Genomic DNA, 17,772 nt, shown 5'->3' on the forward strand with positions numbered 1-17,772 from the left:
TTTTTTTTTTAGATAACACAGTTAACTATCAGAACAACTAAGGACTCGATATTGCTGGTTTAGAACAATTTCAAAATGAATAAAAATTAATATTTAAAGTGTAGCACAGTCATCAGAGTAAACATTAAACTAAAATCCAGTCTGCACGCACATCAAGTCTCTAAAATGTGTAAGGGCATCACAAACATTACTTATTGATATTATTACTGTTTTCAGAGATAATTATGAAGCTCTCACTTTCATAAACTGTAATCATATTTCATTATGAATGGCTTTAGACATCTTTTTGTATTTCCTTATGAGTCTTGTTGCAAACATCATGTGGAACAGAAACATATTTTCAACGTTATCGATGTCAGAAAAACCTTGTGATTCATGATTCACTTCATACCTAGGCAGCAGTGAAAGTACTATTCAGCAGGCTTTTTTTTTTTTCTTTTCACCAAGAGACATTGAGAAAGTGATAAAGAAGTTCCTGATGAGTTTTTGCTTTCTTCTGGTTTTATTAATTTGTATAAAGCTATAGCACAATCCTGGACTCAAAAATAAATATGTTCATCTAAATTCTGTTTTTTCAGCTCAACAGATTATACTGAGAACAAGAGATCAAGTAAACATAACTGTTTATATCCAAAACTCCTTACATTTGTAATTAAAGGGAAATTAAATGTAAGGAATTTGGGGTATAAATTTGTAATGCTGCCAGAATTTCCTTGTCCCAGCAATGTTAGCAATATGGTAGGGAACTGACAGAGACAACAGCACCATAGTGGCACGGTTTTCCACTTTGACATAGTAGCAAATCCATGTACCATTTTGTTGCCTCCAGACATTTTCCTCATCAGGCAGAAGCAAAAATAGACATGTGGGAACACAGTAAAGTCCCATGCTGTAGACCACAGCATAACTATGTTATTTTTATTTAATACACGGAGCTTGTACCATTCTTACTCAAAACCCTGTTAACATAGGCAAGATTTTTTCTCTATGTTGAACTAAAACCCACAGAATTTTATCTAGAGTGTCCAGAACAGATTGAAGACCTAAAAGCTTCTGAAATGACTGAGGTCCAAGACATTGCTGAGAACTCTTCCAGCCTCATCCTTATAGGCTGCCTGAACTCAGACTGTCTCCAAACCCTTTTACCTTGCAACTGGTAACACTAGAGACCTAAGAATGACCACCAGCTAATACATACATTTGCAAAAGCACCCAAAAGTAACAGGATATTGAAAGATTAACTAGCCCATAAGTGCATTTCATGTTCAAAGTGTGAAACAAGTACATTTCACATTCAAGCTTGTATTTCAGTTTGGAGTACCAGCTGTGATACCCCACACCTCTTTGTCCTTCTTGCAAACAAATTTCATGTTGTTTTTGGGCCTCAGAGATCTTCATATTCAATAGGGTGTAATATAGCCAGTAAGAATAATGTTTTATCTTTTATGTATTTACAGATGCCTGATTAATTCAGCACTGGACAGGTGAGAAAATAAAAAAAAGGATAGAGATGGAAGAGAGGAAATGTAGATTTAAAAACAATCAAACAAGGAATAAAGATGTTGGCAGTTCTGAGACCAGGAATGAAGCAGAGTGGCAACAGGCTGAGGATAGCCTTCAAAAGGAATGTGTTGGGGTGGAGAAGATGGAGCATGAAAAAGAGGACAGGAGAACACAGAGAAAAAGAGGATAACTTGAAATGGAATCAAAAAGTATGGAAATAAATCTTTAAGTATAAAAGAAAAAAATCATAAAGTAATAAATAGAACTGATTTGTTCAGTGATTGGAAAGTGTTAAACAAGAACAGTATCTGAGAGTAAAGCTGTATAGTGTTACCAGCGTTTACTTTTCATGCTCTGTGTAATGCAGCAAAAATCAAAATCACTGGTAACACAAATCTTGCCAGTTATTACTTTACTCAATATTAAGCATTCTAAGACATTAAAGAAGTAAGAATTTTATGATTTTCCTAGGACATTTTCTCCTGTGATTAAAATTAGAATAAGCAGTTAAACTTCACTGTCCCTTTCTTCATCTATGCTATTTCTTCAGTCAAAGATTCAGTCACATTCATGGGAGAGTTCAGTAAATAGTATGTAGCCCTTATACTCCCTATTGACTGGTAGTTCTCCAGGAGAATAACTAATGACTCAGCCACAGAAAATGAAATGAATGTTAATTTTGTCAACCCTTTGAAAAAGGAAGGTGATGCGGGAAAGAGAACAGCTAAGTTTTTTAAGCCCTTAATGATTGTTATTCAAACAAAATTCAAAATAGAAGTGACCAAAAGTCTAAAATTTAGACTTTGTAACATTCCAGTTAGTTGCTAAGTAAGTCCCCTAGGCTTCTAAGTGAACAATAAAGTTTAGACGGAAGAATTCCTTAGGAGTAAGAGGCACTGTCATCTAAGGAGTAGTGAACTGAATAATTAATAGGAAATACTGAAAACTGGATGTGCTAAGATCAATCATATCACATTTTTGACTTTTTCTTTCAGTAATGCCCAATTGCATCCACAGCATTCTTTCTCTCTGTACGCTTCTGTGACATCTCCTTATAAAGACAAATAGTAATCACGTACATACAGAAACATATGTGCATGTATGCATATATACACATATGCTCGTACACATGCATATTCTTACTGTGTCTTTTCCTACATCTGCAGACACTGAAATACCCATAAATCTGTGTCTACCCATACCACTCCCAATTTTTATAAGAGCACAAAATGCCCTGTAGCAACAGGGACTTGTGCAGCCACCCATTAAGATCAGCACAGCTACAGGAAGAACTCAGAAGCAGTTGCTGCTGTAGATGGAACATATGTAGCTGGCTGAGTATTCTTGAGGGGTTTTAATGGGCAGTCATCATGGCATGTCACTCTCTAAAATGACTATTTGTCATTCACATTCTTAAAAGACTGTTTGGTAGCTTCAGGAGCTAAAACTCATCTGTACACTGTGCATCATCACATACTAATTGCATAGAGTCAGTTCAGGGGGAGGCACAGCATTACTGTATTGTAGCACCACCAAGAGCCTTCAGGCAACATAACACACTCAGAAGAATGGAAATCAGGCCTTTTTTTTTCCCCTCACACAGTCATATTTGAAGTTTATCAAAATATATCTGTTAGAATTTAGAATGGGTAAAACAGAGCACACTGAACTAGGCCTGTTCTATGCAAACAATATGCATACTGCAATTCTTTCAAACCATGGTCAGTCCCTAAAGATTTATTCCTTGGTATTTTTATTTTGAATACAAAACAAGATATAGAGTAGTGAATTTGGTCTCTGACTTACCATATGTTTTGTTTTTATATATTTATTTGTTTGTTTATTTATTTATTTTTTATCTATTTATTTCTTTTTAGCCTGCATTGATTTTTGATTAAAGAAAACAATCTCAAAACTCATTTATGTGGGAGCCTAAAACAATTAAGTCACGTTAAAATACCACTGGAGTAAAATTCTATTTACAAAATCCTGAAAGACTGCTCCTACTAGTTGTATATGAGACTCCACATTTACTTACAATCAGGAGAGAGAATAAATTCTCCTCTACATATCACTAGTATTTTCATATGATCCATACTGCACTATACTACTTACTATTATCTACTAAATTAACACATTTACTGGTTCAGTGATTTGAATTATTTTTTACCAAGAATCACTGAAGCCATAACACAAAATTCTCCGAAAGTCACTCTCTTTCAGCAGAATAATAAAATTGTGTGAGGATGATCTCTTCTTGTACTCCTCATATATATTTTATGAAAGTGAACAGGCTTAAAAAATGCAACATGACAAATGGATATCAAAGACCCTAGCATACTCCACAGAAGAGTATCTCTGGGTTAGCAGATGTCCATGAGCTTCAAAAGGTTTTTGCATGTGTAGCAGCTTACAGAAATAGCTTTCAAGAAACTTCACTCACTATTCGTCTCAAATTACTTCTCCATTATACATCAAACAATTCCTACTGACACATTAATATATATAAAGAACTATTTCTTGAGTACACACTTTCTTTAAAAGAAATAAATATGTTTATAAATGCATGTATGTATATATAAATATATATAGATAGAAAGAGAGAGTGAGTAATCTCAAAACTTTTTTTATAGCATTGCACATTATAAAAAAATTCATGATTTTAAAGTCTTGGATTTTATTTATTTATTTATTAGGGACCAGAATAGAGATGAACGCACTTCCAAACTGTGGTACAGGAAGCAAATAGAGAGAAGACAGCGACGGTAGAATTTATATATCCACTCTAATTGCAAGATGAATGCTTTTTGTTTTGTTTTCTGTTCTTAGAAACAGAAATAAGGGAAAGAACAACAGGACAAGTCATTTTGCCTCTATCAATTGTTCTACTTATCCGTGATAATTCAGGTCTGGCATTTCAGTCACAAAAGATGAGAGCACATTAAAGGATCTACTTTTTCATCTCTACATCTAAAGAATTAGCTGTAATAGCACTGAATGGGAAAAAAATCACACGCTTCTTGCTGAACTATCCTTATCAATAATACCAACTTTACAAACAAAAAATCATTTGCTATTAAAGTACTTTCTGAGATAAGGTACACACTTAACTGAACGTCTTTATTTTGGAAAAGAAATAACACCTCTCATATCACCTCTTCTTTATCAAACTACTGATCTATAGTTTAGAGTGATTACTTTATTTCTGTTTCAACTATTGAAAATAGCTTGCAGCACTCTTTGGTTAGTAATAATTTTTTCATAGAAGCTGCCTTCCAAAGAAAATTTGTACCAAGAAACAAAATCCTGGAGGATTTAGAGCTACTTTCTATTCTTCTTTTTCCTTATTTATATATTTATTTATTTATTTATTTATTTATTTATGACTTACTTTCATTTCTTGTAAGAGAAAGCAGGGGGATATAGCGGTGTTTGAATTTCATTTGTTCTTAAAAATTAATTCTATGAAAGCTTCACTTGTAGTCTTACCTTCTATGTCAAGAGGAAACATTGAAACCTTTTCAGGCTAGAAGACAATTGTAAAATGTATAGCTGTAAAGCATTTGAAGAAATTACTTTGACTAATTATGTCTGTGGAAGCTTATAAAGTGCTGGACTATGGCAGACAGCACAGGTAGAACTTATGAAATTATTAAAACAAAGCAGAAATAGTAGATTGCTATATGCTTACTTATTTTTACTCAAAGAAATGACAATATACATGGCAGAGCAACAGCATCTGTTATTATATTTTGCTTTGTAAAAATTAAATTTATATTGCCTTTCACAAGAAGAGTCAAACATTTTATAAGTTTAGACAAATGCAATCCTTAGTGCAGTATTTAGGAAAGATTTATAGTCAGTTTGAAATGCTATAGAGCAGTCCTTCATACAATTACATCTGTTACATACTATAATTCATACTACCTAGATGTTTCTCAAGGCATTACCACAAACCAAAATCTGTGAGTATTACCACAGAGATCAGTGGGACCAGTCCTAGATTTGAAGAGCAAAATTAAGAATTTGACATGATGTCCATATCACATGTAACTAGTCCCTGGAGGGTTATGCAGGGAATACAGTAATATCTGCTCAAAGTTGAGAGTGGGTCAAGGAAACAAAACAATAATACACAATTTTTAAATATAAAATTTTACTATAAAATTTTAATGAGTAAATAATTTACATGAAAAAGATAGCAATAAAAATTTCTTTTTTTCCTCTACTATTATATATTTCATTTAAGATGGCTCATGCTATTTGTTTTTACCCCAAATGTTTGTAATACACATATCCATCCATCCATTCATATATACTGGCTAGTTAATTAACAGCTAATTTTTCAAACTACTCCAAAGAATAAAGAATAATAACCTTGTAAAATCAAACTAAATCTGCATTTTATAATTATCTAGGTTAAGAAAGCATCCTCACTGATGTCATACTCATGCATTTCAGGGCTTGCTTATTGTTCATGGAAGTTGGTACTGAGCATATGCCTAAGCGCCTTTCTGAACCACAGCCTTAATCCCCAAGCAAAGAAAGGGTACTTTAATAAACAGCAATGTGTATTACATCAACTAATTGTAAGAAGCAGCATTGAAAGCTTAAGTGATTTCATTATATAAATTTACACTATAGCTGTTCAGTATTCAGAACAAGTTGGAGTAGGGTATGCACAATAAATACGGACCTTTGAAAATCTGTTTTAAATTGTTCAGATAATTTGAAGTGATCCCTTGTGAATAAACACTTTAAAAGGTTTGGTTTCTTCTTAATTTTCTTTTTTTTAAACTGTTAAAATTTTCAGGCCTAGGAGGTTGATCTCAAGATAGTAATTCATATTTTGATAGGCATTTTCACTCCACAGGATTAAGGCTGGGAAATAAATGCTTTTAATGCCTATGTTTTATGCTGTTTTTCTGAAAACGCTTGAGGGAAAGGATAATGCATTAGTATTTCAAAACCATAATGAACTGCCTTTACATGAACAATGCTAGGTTAATTGTATATAAAACCTTCCAGCTTAAAGGGATTTTAACAGCTGTGTGTAAAGGGCAGCGATCTCCTGATGCCTTTTTCTATTTTGGTGAGGAGTATATAATAAAGACAATCTAAACAAATTCCTATGCAGTCATTAATGTTTTTTTCTCCCCCTTAAATCATATTTTGACATTAAAATGATGGCAAGTTATTTATGGATTAAAATTGAATTTCACTCATTGCTTTTTCAGAAAAAAATCCATGGATATGAATTTTGCCCTATTCAATATTAATGCCAACCCAGGATTTATTTGCCTGTTCTTTGTATTCTCACTATAAAAGATTCTTGCTGTATATCTTTGTCACTTCCATTAAATGCTGGCAACACAATCAATTTATGTGCTATTTATGAATAAATGAAGCACATCATTTTTATTTTTTATGTTGGTCATGTGCACTTGCTGTCTCTATACTAAAATTCAAACTGTGCAGAACTGTTTTTATTTGGAAAACCATCTGTATTTTACAGAAAATGTTTAAAGTCTTCCTTCAAAAACTCATTTCTGAAGATTCCAGTATTTCACATATATTAAGAAACTTGATTTTCATAAAGACTCCTCTAATTGTCTAACCTTTAATCACTCTGCAAGATTTTACTTTGTGTACATAATTCAAACTCTCACCTGGTCACTGACAAAATTAAACCATTTTTATCTAATGATTATTTGCACTTTGTTTCCCTTTTAAGTGTAGTCTAGTTTAACAAAAATGGAACAGGCAATGAGTTCCTTACAAGAATGATCACTGCATCTGAAGAACTACGGTCAACATGAAAGTGTATGAACTGTTAACATTATTTATTCTATTAACTGCAAACAACATCAATCATCTGAATTCATTCTTAACTGCTCCAGTCGTTTAAACTAAGATTATTGTTACTAATTTTCCTGTACCACCAAGTACCTCTTACAGGAGTCCTTTATTATGCTATCTAATTATTTTCTTTCTATAAAGATATCTGAAAACAATGAATTATTCTTGGAGATTAGAGTTTAAAATTGCTAGAATAAATGCCTCCAGCATCCAGGACTGATCTTCGCTAAGTTTCACTTGACGCAGCATGTAAACTTCTCCACCAGATTATCTGAGCACTCTCAAAGCTTAATTGATCCAATTTGCATGTCTCATCCTGGCAGAATAGTGCTTCACTTCTATATTCTCGGACTAAGTGTTCACAATCTAATCATTTTTGTATACAAAGCAGATGGAAAGTCTCCAGCTCCTTTGCTGTCCCCTTGCATCCACATTAAAAGAATTCCAATTCTATAAAAAAAATCTTTCTGTATTTTTATAGGATTGCTGTCTCACTGATTGGCCTTCTGTCATCAACTGTAGTGTGCAGAACTTCATACTCAAAGCATTTCTAACTTTTGGCTTACACATTCTGCATGGTCCACCCAAAGAAAACAAAAACAAACAATAGAACCTTAATTTAACAAACTATCCAAAATGTTCCCCCTTAAGGAAGTTCTGCAAGGTGCTTTCATTGTTGTAAATCAGAATAGCTCACTTGATTGCAAGGAAAGAGCTATTTTAATTCGTTGAGGATCTGTTTCTACATTGTTAAAGAAAGACTGATTAATTATAACTCTACTTATAAAATTGTAAGCCTTGTACATTAATACATACTGATATTTTGACATAATGTTATAACTTTCAGAAAGAAAATGTTATATTTTTTCCAATTCAGTGAATAATTTTCAAAAAGCAACTTTCTGCAAATGAGAAAGAAATCTTATTTATACTGCTTCTTCTATACTTTTTCTCTTCAACAATCTGCAAGTTGTAGTCTAAACACAAAAAGTAATTTAGTAAAACTTATATTACTTATAAGTGATTGAGATCTAGCTTTTTGAAAATAATCCAAGTAAATAAAAGCTTCCACAAACAGTCACAAGCAGATCAGTCAAACTAATGAAGATTAAGGATGTATAAGCTTCAAATATAATTAAAATGAAGCATTCTGAAGTAAATAGAAAGTTCAGCTTAATCACTTCACTTGCAGTTCACAGCTTGAATTTGCATTCCCTTCCTTTCTCTAATTTATATCCATTTTCAAACGTTGTGTTTCTGCAGCCTTACTCTATTTCTCACATTGCTAACTGGTGAGCCCTAAAGTCCTCCTAATGGTTCCACCGTTCCCCTGCCCTTCAGGAAGTTACTGGTTGGCTAGCAGCCTGATTGGCTTTTAATTTTACTGCATACATTCTTTGTATTGCTTCTTTCTATTTTGTTTTTCTATTCATCTCCAATCATATGTTATCAGTAAATTGAGAGGATATAAAAAGATTGTTTTATTTGTTTTCAGTGAAGAATACATAGAAACTCCAGTGCAAGTTGTCTACAGAAGTGATCAAATACTGGTAGTCACCGACAGAACTAGACATGGAGTATCTTCCAATCTTCTCTGCAGCTACTTTTATAAAGGTGGAATACTCGAAAGACAAAAACAATAGTTGTATAATAGGAACGAGAATTCACTGTCAACTGTTCCAATATTCTCAAAGAGAAAGCATGCAAGTTGCGTAAGAGCTGTGTTCTGTCTATATGTATATATGTATATATGTAAAATGGTAGTGCAAGATAGAGGAAAATAGTTGCTCAATATCAAATCTAGTGAATTAAAGGTAAATATCAAAAAACAAACAGAATTAATAAAGTAAACTAATCTTACTATTGAAAAAAAAAAAAGCATCAAGAGATTAGAAAGACTTTCTACTAACATGCTTTGCTACAAATTGATACCAAATTGATACACAAAACCAGTGCCTTTCTGCAATTCGCATTTCAAATATACTCTGGACAAGATACAAGTAAGTTGCCTGCAATGCAGACTTGGTTGAGTCTTGTAAATACAAACTCTCATTCCGTGAGATGGATGATGCTCTCATCATATTAGTAAAACCCCTGCTATCTTGCTATTCTTGGTCTTATTATGAAAATGTAGTCTCGTAGCTTACAGATGGGTTGTGCAGTTGTAACTCAGCAAAAGACAAAAAACAAGTCCATAGATGACTCTCAAGAAATAATAGAATGCAATTTGCTGACTGTCATCTAGCTTACCTCAGTAGGACTGATAGCAATAATAAGTGGAACAAAATTCTCTCCAGAAGAGGCAAGTGTTACTCACACATGGAATTAATCTACTGGCAAAGTATAATTCTGTTGTCTCTTTTAAGAACAAATTTTCTGTACTCTGTAAGCAGACACGTATTACACTTTTGTATTGTACTTTGTGAGCAGGGCTAAGGTGTGGAAATTCTTGTTCAAGAGAACAGTGAGCTGCTGGAACAGGTAGCCCAGAGAGGCTGTGGATGACCTGACCATGGAGGTGTTCAAGGCCAGGTTGGATGGGGCTCTGAGTGGCCTGGTCTAGTATTAGATATGGATGTTAGTGGCCCTGCATGTGTCAGGGGAGTTGAGATCCTTGAGATCCCTTCCAACCCAAGCTATTTTATGACTCTGATTCTGTGATTAAAGAAAAACATCTGGAAAGCATTTTTTTTTTTTTTGAGTAACAGGACGTATGGCATCAGAAGTATGAAGAACAGAACAACTCTTACTTTGCCTTTCAAGTTATCACTCAGAAAATAGTGCTGTCCTCTACAAAACATTATTAAAGAGCATCTAAATGATTTAGAGTTTAAGAAAATCTATATTATTTAATACCAAAATTTCTGTTGTTACCAATGAAACTAAAAGTGTAGTTTGATTTCATGAACAAATTCTAATAGAATCTAACTTATCATTCATCTTTGCTTATACTTGTAAGTCCAGCAGATCAAACAAATAATGTGGGAAAATAAAATAAATCCGAACAAATCTGCCAGTCCAATTAAGAGCTATTCTTCAGTGTAAGCTGTTTTAAGCGTTTCTTATACATACACATGTTTACACATATTTACATATGCAATCCACCACTAACATCATTCCTGTTGGTTTCCTTCATAAACCCTCCTTTGATCAGGCTCAATTCAAGTTGTTGGTCAAAGAGAGAATTTAAAACTTTTAAGTTTTAATAATTTCTTTGTTTTTCAAATTTTTTAAAAGCAACAAACAGTTCAGCTGAGAGACTAAAAGAGAAAAGCAGTAAGGCTTTAAGATCCACAGTGTAGAAGTGGACACAAGCTTCCAAAGAAAGAAACAAGTTTGAACTATGCAATTTCAATCATATAATCATTAGAGAGCAAATAATAGAGAATCATTAGAGAATCATTAGAGAGCAAATAATAGTTTTACTGTGCCTATTTCCTATTTAGATGAAAGTACAGTAAAGTACTTTTGTACCTGTGCTTTTCATCGTCAGGAAGAAAAGAAGAGTCATAAGGATTAACAAAAGACTGGAAAGCTTTCCAATAAGGAAAACTTCTAAGAAAGTGAAACATATATTGCTTTTCTAAGTAACAGAGTGGTTACAGGAAAGAGATGCGTGGAGAGGACAAGAGTCTAAATATATATGAAGATTACAAATATCAAAGAAGATGAATTGTTTTAAAGATTTGATATAAACAGTATGTAAGAAGCTAAAAAAATCTAACAATAAGCAAACAAAAAAAAGCATAAAATATGCCAAGCTTTTTCCCAAATGCTTGTTCTACACATATGTGCAAATTATGTAAGAAAGAGAAGTTAAATATTCAATTCATTTCCAGTATTGCTATTATATCATAATTACAGAAAATTTAGGAAACTACCATCTGTTTTTCACAGCTGTATTTGAAAATTTTTCATTGTTTAGATATAGTAAAGTAAATCTTTCCTAACATAGTACCTATCTTCCTCTGCAGGAAAAAAAAAAAAAAAAAAGTTAAAGTTTCTTGATTGCCAAGCTGGGAGATTTATAATTTGATACCTCAGTATGAAATGTTTAAATAGCTTATCTTCCGTACATTTGTATCCAAGAGCCAGATTTTCTATATTTTGAAAATATTTCAGATAGAAAATTTAATAGGCTTAGTTCTTCTCACATGCACTCCACAGCAAGAAAATTGTATGTCCCTCTGGTACTCAGCGCAGTTTTTCATGATTAACTGAAATAGGAAGAGTAAATGGGATAGTATGACTATGATAACATTTCATGGAATTCACACAGAAAAATCTTCTCATGTTACCTGGAAAATGACATTATGTTTAGTCCTTTCTACTCAGGAAAGACCAAAGGGTCTCTTGTGATATAGATAGAATATCATGATTGACTATTCTTAGCTTTTCACAATATATATCCTATTTAACCTTATGAAACATCATAAAATAGGCTTTCAGTGCTCAAAGAACACTATATCACTATACAAAAGAATACACTATTTTTTTATAATCAAAATGTGGAATATGTGGTAAAATCTTGCCGATCAATCCTCAGAATTCCTCTTTTATTAAATGGAATAAAATATCAGCTCAAAACCGAATTGAGAATAGTCAAATGACTGAATTCAAAAATTGATAATCTCAGATGGTTTTCTAAGGTTGATAAAATTGATCTTCTCCACATTCTGGATTAAATCTTTATTTACTCAATAAAATACAGAACTTAACAGACCACACACAGTAAAAACAAAACAAAACAAAATTTGCCTTATTCCCAACTGTTTTGAACTACCATACCCCAGAGGAGCATCCTGAAAAAGAGCGCCTGAGATAGTAAAGCATATTCTGTATTTTCTGGTACATGAATAGCTTCACATGAACCATTAAGTACAAAAGAGCTGTATTTCTCTTGGCATTCCTATATCTGGAAGATAAAATAATGTTGATTCTTTGCTATATTGCTTACGATTTATATAGACAACTACTGTACCATATGTTTTAAACCAATGTAAAGAGCAAAATTACTTTTGCAACAGCACAGACCTGCAAGACCATCACTTGAATATGGATGATAGCTATCTTTAAGCTGAGTCATGAACATTTACAAGAATGAATCCTAAATATACAATTTTATAAGCACATTTACACTGATTTTGATTATCAACAACTTGTCATCATGTGTTTCTCTATTGTCATCAGTAGAGCTCCGTCATTATCTAAGTCTGCATCAGCAAGTAGTACAATAAAATGGGGAGTGAAATAGTTGGTGCTGAGGGACTAGTGTCCATGTTATGTGTTCTAGGTTTTTTCTTTTCACTACCAAAGAGAATTGTCTGGTCTTGTTAGGAGCTCAGTAAGTATATTTATGAATCTCATAATTCTGATTTAATTTTGACTAACTGGAGTCTAGCTTTGTCTACTCAAATCCCACTCCACAATACAAACTGAAACATAGTAAAGAGAAACAACAGGGAGATTCGCTGCAGAAGTGTACTGTTGATTCAAGCAAAGTGTTAATGCAGATGCATCACTACCTTTTTTAGTTTATCCAAATGAATTTATCTTAGTAATGAATAGGAGAAACACACTGTAATAAAACCTGTGTTATTTTTTACACAAATAAAGTACATATTAAATAAAATAGATATTTCCTATACACCTTAAATTATAAAGTTGAACATACAGAATATAATGACTAATGAAATAAGAGTTAATACCATGGAAATATTTAGACTTGAATTTCAGTCTTGTAGCTAGGATGCAAGAGAAATGGCTAGTTTCTCTGTTTTCATCATTTGAAAACATAAGTAAAATCTCATAAATAATATGCATTCATCAGTTTTATTTCTTTTACATAGTCTCAGGTTACAGTCTCAGGTTATAGTCTCAGTGAAATATGTACGTGCTGCTACCACATCATCCCAACTCTCAGAATATAGCATAGCAACGGCATACTTATGCAGTGTATTTTTGTTCAAAATGGAAAGCTCCGCAGGAAACGTTGTTAACTTATCTGTATGTTTTTTTTCTTTCAAACGAAGTCACTACAAAATGTTGGCAATAGCATACAATCTAACTATAACAAAATCCGATCTTTTAAATTTGACAAAGTACAAGTAGATTTCCAGTTGCTGATAATCCAAATTCAGCACTACAGTGAATCACACACAAAAAGAGAGAAAAAAAAAGAAGAAAAAAAAAAAAAAACAACAAAATGAACAATCAAAAAAAGCAGAACGCCATATATACAGCAAAGATTCATTGGTAGTATCATGGGGAATAAAGGCCACTGATTTTCCTGAGCTCTGACTTCTTGTACTAAGAAATCATAAGGATGTTCTTTTTCTCTTGAACTACCATTTATTAAAATTCAAACACTGAATTAAATACAATTGTTATGCTGTTCTACATTTAATAAAAATCAGTCTATTTGAAAACTCCGAATGTAAAATCTGTTTAAATCAATATTAAAAATGCTAAAAAGAGAAATGTAGTTTCCACTCTTGGACTGACAGAATTCTACTATAAATGTCCTGGAATAAAGGAAGCTAAATAATAATTAAAAAAAAAAAAAAAGATCTTTCTTATAGCCTCAAAGTTGCTAGGCTATAAGTGTTAGGACCTCCTCAAACTTCTACTCACATTTTGCGCTGGTAGTCATACTACAGACATACTGACCACATAAACAGTCAGAACAGAATTAGAGTTCTCTTAGCAGCATAAAATTCCACTGATTTTTCTGAGAGTAATTTATCTCTAATTGACTTCAAAATAGGTGTTCCTTCCAGAGCAAAAAGTAACAGAGAAGATGCTGGTAGTATAGGGTATCTAAGAGTTACTGTGACTGATGCCTACTGTATTCACTTACTTCTCTCAACTGCTCCAGCCTTAACACTTAGTTCAGACACTCCTACCAGTAAAGTGAGTACCGTTTAGACAAAGATCTCTATTACAGTGAAGAGATTTTCCAGCACTCAATCACCACTATATTTAAGAGCCAACATGCTGGGTTATCATTCCCAGTATTTCAAGATCTCTGAGTACTGAGGTATCAGATGCGGTCCCTGGCCAGTAAAAACAAGCACCAAAAAAAATGGCATACATACATGGGTACTGTTTTATTAAGTGATTACTCAAAAAAAGACAAGGAAGTTGAGAAGTGCAGTGTGATATTAAAAATAAAATAAAATGGTGTGGAGCAAAGAAGAAAGAATTGTGACAAGGCAGCAGTAGACCTGGATTAACTTTTAGACTGTGATATGAAAAAATACTAAATACATGGTATAAGAAAAAAAAAAAACAACAGCACAGAAATAAAAAGCAGACTACAAGATGTAAAAAATTTATATATACTTTTATCTTTTGAAAGCAGTGGAAAGATTTCCTTTATTTTCACTGGTCTGAAAGAATTTTTTTGTTTGTTTTTTACTACTAGCCTTGTGAAAATATAAGTATCAAATGGATCTGCACTTAAAAATTTCCATCAAGTTGTCACCCATAAAAGATGGAACACAAAAGCAAGAAAACACCTCTGTTATCTATTCACATTATTTAAAATGTAATGTTGATACTCACATTCAGAACAGCAATACTCTGTCTTCATAGCAATGGACAAGAGTGAGCTATTGTTCTCAAGCTATTTTCTGGATGTTGACTGATATCTCCATATTTCACTGGATTCTATTGTTGCTTAAATCTTGTCTTACAAGACTACTGTCTGAGGACACAGGGTTGTGTTTGCTGCACTGTGCCTAGTACAGTGGGAATTTGATTCATGACTGGACTTCATTAGCACTAGAATAATGCAAATATTGACAATTCATGGTAGCCACTGTTTTATGGACATGTTATTCCAACAGTTTATAAGACTAGAAGACTCAAGAAGAACAGGACAGCCAATAGCGCAGACAGTATGACTAAAAGCAAGCTTGACATATGATAAGAAGAAATGTAAGAATATGATTTAAAAAAAAATAAAAAAAAAATCAGCTGACACAGCATGAGCTTCACTGATATCAAAACTCTAGATCTCCTCAAGCTGTCATGAAAATAAGGTTTTTTTTTGATAACCAGTCAAGCACACAGGAGTCTTCTATCTACATATTGTGGCAAAATTACCTTTTACTCTTGCTTTTCATCAGAGAAACCTATCAAACATAGTTTTAAATAATACCCCACAAAATTCAGAGTAGAGCACTGTTGATAATGTCTCAGTCTAATGAAATACAGAACTGGTATTACAAGTTTATATAACTAGCATAGATCTGCCACTGAATAAAAACTTCAATGAGTGACACTTAATTTACAGATGTTGTCATCACCTTTGTTAACCTTCCTCTTTTGTAATGCCACATGTTAAGAATCAATGTTCTATATTATAGTAAAAGATCAGAAAGCTTCATATCCTAGTTCAGTATCCAACCATAAGACTCTCAACTCTATCATCACTTCTAATAACGAAGTTACATATAAATTGTCTTTCAGAGCTTGAGCATGTGAAATTGTCATCACTTTAAATCCGCTGCATAAAAACCATTTCTGTATCCATTCAACTATGTGAGCAAGACAATGACTTCTTATAACGAGAGAAAGAAGAAATTATACTATAGCTGTGCAGACTAATGAAATAAATCAAGAAAAAAAGCAGTAGATTTGGGGTTGTCCCTTTGGATAATTCTTGCTGTGTGCCTTAATCTCACTGTTCTCCCCAGAGACACTTTAGCCCTGCATGCTAAGTAGAAACATTCAGATTGTCAGTGAAGTCTTATTCGAGGTAATCCAAATAAAATAAAGCATGGAGTAACACAGAGACCACAATGACTCTTCAATGAAGAAAAATCCTTGCCACTTGTGACTTTATTTTACAAGCTGAGCCAGTAAATTCATAGCACTTCTGTATGGATGGGGCACCCCTTTGCCAAAACCTATTCAATCTAGTAAGCAAGTAGTACTTGAGTATTTTATTTGTTCACTTGTAACACTTGTGGTGGAATAATATTGACAGAAGTGGCAAGTCCCATTTTACTTAAAAGGTCAACTATTATCAATTTTCACAGCACAGAACAACCAAGAGTCCCTGAGATGGCTAAATATCAGAAACACAGTAGATTTGCTTTTTTCAGTTTTAAGAATGGACTTTTGGAAATATATAAAACAGTGCTTTAAAGATTTTTCTAAAAGTAAAGATAACATAAACAGAAAAGGAAAAAATATATAACAAAGACAAAGGAAGTTTATCCGAGTTATTATGCTTTGTTTTCTATGTAGTGCACAGAAAAAAAAGAGATGAGGAACTTTTTTGCCCCAGAATTACTTGGTCAAAAATACAAATTAGTTCTGTGCAGAGCTGTAGCCACTTTCAGCCAGGTGCTCACCTGCAGTTTTACAGAGAAGGTGTAAACATTTATTTTACTGTTTGGAGGGTTGAAAACCCAAGGCTGAGCAAGATCTCAGGTCTCCATGGATCTCCTCCACAATCAGTAAGAGGAAAGGAGTTCCACAAGGAATTGCACCCAACCCACCTCTTGCTCCCTTGTACAGAAATGCGGTAGCCTACACCCTTTTGTCTACAGTTAGCCTTTGTAATTCCTCCCTTCTCTCCATTTCCAAAAGAGACAGTAAAGCGGCAGCAGCGGGTTTCTAGAGATTACTTCTACTGGGGAGGTCTTCACCCATTTCATTCATTGATCAAACACCTTCTGTTTCAGTGGTTGGTATTCAACATATTGCTCTGAGTTTGACTGAGGCCAGTGCTTCCACAGTACTCACTGCTTTAAAGTATCTTAGCAAAGATGCATATTATTCAACATAATAAAAAAGCTACCAGATATTTGAAAAAGGCTAGCTATAATTGAGAAAAAAAGCTCTATTTTCTCACTGTGTCTGTATGGCTTGATATAGGGACATGCAAGAGAAAAATATCGTATGTGAATAAGTGTCACCTTACTAATGTATATCCTGACATCTTAAATGAAAACAAAACAAAAACCCAACAAACAAAAATAGTATCTCCTCTGCTCAGCCATCATCTCTCCAAACATCTGAGGCTGAAATAGACATTCCATGCTATAAGCCAAATGATAAAATACACTTTTGGTTATCGTGCCCTTTCCCCTCTCTGTCTCAGTCTGGCATGAAAATTCTGCTTGAAAATGTCTTAGGAAATCAGTGATATGTCAAGTTCACTACTTTTTTGTTGTTGTTGTTAATGTTTCACTCATTCTATATTACTCCTGTAAATAATAATGCACGATAGCATTTCTGCAATTTGATCTAAGTTTAAAAATTAAATGCAACAAACCTGCTTAGAACACTTAGAAGGGAGATAAAGAGACAGATAAAATATAGTTGGAAGGCAATAAATCTGAGCCCTAACAAGTTATATGGACTTTATTCATTCATTTAACCTCCCTTTTTTTT

Source organism: Meleagris gallopavo, chromosome 3, assembly GCF_000146605.3.
Source record: "Meleagris gallopavo isolate NT-WF06-2002-E0010 breed Aviagen turkey brand Nicholas breeding stock chromosome 3, Turkey_5.1, whole genome shotgun sequence".
Taxonomy (NCBI): Eukaryota; Metazoa; Chordata; class Aves; order Galliformes; family Phasianidae; genus Meleagris; species Meleagris gallopavo.